At 33.1% G+C, this 4,105-nt stretch overlaps 1 pseudogene; it reads right to left on the bottom strand.

The window, feature by feature from the left end:
- Nucleotides 1–321: 321 nt before the first annotated feature.
- LOC128639337 (uncharacterized) lies at nucleotides 322–440 on the bottom strand (annotated as a pseudogene).
- Between the last annotated feature and the right edge of the window lie 3,665 nt (nucleotides 441–4,105).

Here is a 4,105-nt window from a genome sequence, read left to right as displayed (position 1 = left end):
TTTGTATATTTGGAATTATTGAAGCACTACCTATTGTTATTTATGTGTGATATTTAGTACAACTATTGATTTAAAGTATTAATTTAATTGATCTATTGTTCATTATACACCTCACTAGGTCTGATATATTGTTATCATTTAGGGCGCCCCCTATTATATAAGAACCTATTGATGTTAACAGCCTTTGGTCAAATATGTATAAGCAAGATTTTCTATAGGAGAGAGCCCTTTAAATTATGCAGGTCTTATTGAAAAAAATATATATATCTATATATACACATACATATATATATATATATATATATACACACACATATTTTAAGTCTAATGCACCTGGTGTTCCCAGGCAGTCTCCCATCCAGGTACTGGCCAGGCCTGGCCCTGCTTAGCTTCCAAGATCAAACGGGATCAGGTACATTCAGTGAAGTGTGGTAATATCTTAATCTAAGCGATATGAAATGTATGTATTAAGCAATAGATAAGTGTACTTAGTGAATATCTATTAACCTACTCTAATGTGTAAAAACGGGGTTGTAATACATTATGTTCAATATACAAAAATAAGATGGTATAGAAATACAGTAGTAACAATATTGTTTAATGTGTTGGAGATAATGTTGAGGTGTATATTGTGAGTGCAGACTTAACTAAAATGATACAATAAAAATAAAAATGTTCAGTGAACAGTGTATATGTTTTCTAATGTGCAGCATATATATTCATAAATCCATAATAGTATGGGTGTATTACATGTATTAAACCGGTATATTCTATGTTGGTATAACAAACCCATATCTTGAAGTGGTATATATAGATATACATACATGAACACACATATATACATACACACACATATATATATATATATATATATATATATATATATACACACATACACACACATATATATACATATACACATATACATTGCATGTGCCCTAAATGATTGTGTTATATACCAATCATGACTATAATTTGATCAACCTTATGTGATGTATGATACATACATGTGTGCTGTGATATATAAAAGTGAAGAAGAATAAATGTATGACTATAAAGTCAATATGTGTAATATATAATATAAATTTGTACTGTGATATACAAAGAGGAGAAAAATAGCTATAAAGTCAATATATACACCTCTAATTATACCTGTGTAATATTAAATAGCTATAGTGTTGCATGGAAAAAAATGATGACCTGATAATCCACAGCAAGATGTACAAAAATATTATATTCAAAAAGCAGACATATCTATGTTCTCATTCAATCCTGTGGGAAAGAGAGTACCAAATTTATAGATCCAGTAGGTTTCCCTTTGACATAACTTTTTGAACCTATTAGTTCCTTGCTTGTATTGTATTCTCTCTAGAGGGGTTATGCAAAATTGACATTTAGTACCACAATGATGTTGAACATGATGTCTTGATACACTATGTTTGAGTGAACCTTTCTCTATGTTTCTAAAGTGTTCTCCCCATCTGCTTCTGACTTTCCTTATGGTTCTACCTAGATATTGCATCCCACATTTACAGGTTAATAGGTATATGACATAATTAGAGCTACAATCTAATCTATCCTTAAGTTCATATGTGCATCCTGTGATAGAAGAAGTGACACTAGTTGCCCCATGCGTGACATATTTACACATGTTGCATCTTTTAATTCTACATTTAAAAGCTCCTTTTTGTTGGTGTCTATTGTTGGACAGACCTCCTATTCCTTATGTTCTTTTGGACATTATGATTTTGCTGGGGGCTATTTTCTGTTTAATGGTTGGGGCTCTCCGAAATGTAATGTTAGGGGAATCATCCAAAATCCCTTTTAAAATCGGATCTTTTTTAAGAAGGGACCAGTGTTTCTTAATTATTTTTGTAATGGCTTTATAGTTGGAGGTATAGTTAGTAATAAATGTAGTCTGCTTTTTGTTACTATTAGATCTATTTGACCCATTATAAGGTAGCGGGTTAAGAATTTCATTTCTATTTAGTTCTCTTGCCCTTCGGTAACCTTCTTCTAAGAGCATTGGAGGGTACCCTTTTTCAAGAAATCTATTTTTTAAGATAAGGGATTGCTCATCATATGTCTCTAATAATGTGCAATTACACCTAATCCATCTAAACTGACTAAATGGAATATTTTCCTTCCAACTCTTTAGATGGTTACTTTGATAGTCTAAAAAGTTATTGCTATCTACTAATTTAAAGAAGGTTTTGGATTGAACCCTATTATTTATATCCCAAGTGAGCACTATATCAAGATATTCAATTTCTTCCAAATGTATTTTGTGAGTGACGGTTAGACCAAAATCATTAGTATCAAGTTTAAAAGCAAATTCTCTAGCTGAATCCAATGACCCATTCCAAATGATGATTAGATCATCTATGTATCTACCATAGAAGACCAGGTTCTCATCCCAGCTTCCACCGTTGATATAAATATCTTCAAAACAACCCATTACCAAATTAGCGAAGCTGGGAGCGAACCTGGTCCCCATGGCAGTACCCTTGGTCTGTATATAATAATTATCTTGATATTTAAAATATTTATGTTTTAATATAAATCCAATTAGCTTCAATATATATTCTTTCTGAATATTTGGCATATAAAAATCTTCATGTAGATATTCAGAAACACATTTTAACCCTATTTAATGTGATATATTGGAATATAGTGCGTTTACATCGCATGTCATCCATAGGTATTTACTTTTTCTTGTAATGTTAGAAAGTTTATGAAGTAAGTCTGTGGTGTCCTTAATGTATGAGGGAAGTTGTCTAACATATTTTTGCAGAAAAAAATCCACATATGCTGATAGATGATCTGTGATACTATTCATACCTGCTATTATAGGTCTACCTGGTGGTGTTTGTAGATTTTTGTGGATTTTGGGTAGGTGGTAAAAATATGGAATACTGGGATTTTTTGGTGTTAAATATTGTTTTTCTTTCAAGGTCAAGATACCTTCTTCAAATCCAAATTGAATAATAGAATTTAATTTCTTAGTGAACAGAAGTGTAGGGTCTTGATCTAGAGGCCTGTAGTACTCAAAATACTTTATTATTCTATCTGCTTCCTTCAAGTAATCTTGATAGTCCTGTAGGACTATACCGCCCCCCTTGTCCGCCTGACGTATGACTATTAAATAATTTTTTGACAATTTTAGAAGGGCTCTCTTTTCATTAGGCCAAAGATTTGAATCACCTATTACATGTTTAGGGATGTTGGCTAAATCCTCCAGAACCATATTTTGGAATTCATCTATAAAAGAACCTTCTTCCCGAGGGGGCATGAAGGATGAGGGTAGGCATTTGTCTGAATGAATATAGCCTTCATAAAGGTTATCCACTAGTGGATCAATATCATTGTGAATCACTAACTGGGGATTTCTTTCGGCCATAGCATCTGTTACAATAGGTATACCTTCAATACCTTTGTTTTTCAAGATTTTTTTCGCGAAATATTTTTGTAAGGAGAGTTTACGAGTGAATCTATTTAGATCTACAAATAGATTAAAAGTATTGTGGGTGTTGGAAGGGCAAAAAGATAGTCCTTTGCCTAAAACTCTAATTTCATCGTTGTCCAGTACATGGCTGGACAGATTATATATACCTTTACTTAATTTCTCCAATTTTGTCTTTTTTGCGGTGTCCCCTCTCCCTCTTCTCCCTCTTGACCGTGTGATCTTTTTATCCCTTGGTTGGGCCTCTGATATTGAGCATCTTTCCTCCATAGGGGTGCTAGATTCAGTGGGGGTTTGTCTAAAAAACCTTGCTGATAGGTGCCATTTTCAACATAGTTAGTTGATGTGGAAGGCCCTTCCATAGGGTTTGGGGAATTAGGCTGCCTATTGTTCCTATCTTGCATATTAGGGTCTCTACTATTTGATTGTAGAACTTCAAATCTATTCTGGGTGGAAATAGGCGATGGTGCATATTGTTGAACTGTAGGAGTTTTGGGGGGAGCATTACCATTTACCTTATGATGTTGTGGTCTATTAAAAGTATAATTTTGTTGATTGTTGTAGCCAAAATGTTGATGGTTTCTTGATCTATTGGAACCAGAATACTGGTGATCAAATGAATGTTGTTGTTTATTATATGTT

Source organism: Bombina bombina, chromosome 8 (genome assembly GCF_027579735.1).
Source record: "Bombina bombina isolate aBomBom1 chromosome 8, aBomBom1.pri, whole genome shotgun sequence".
Taxonomy (NCBI): domain Eukaryota; kingdom Metazoa; phylum Chordata; class Amphibia; order Anura; family Bombinatoridae; genus Bombina; species Bombina bombina.
This window is presented reverse-complemented; position numbering and strand designations above follow the sequence as displayed.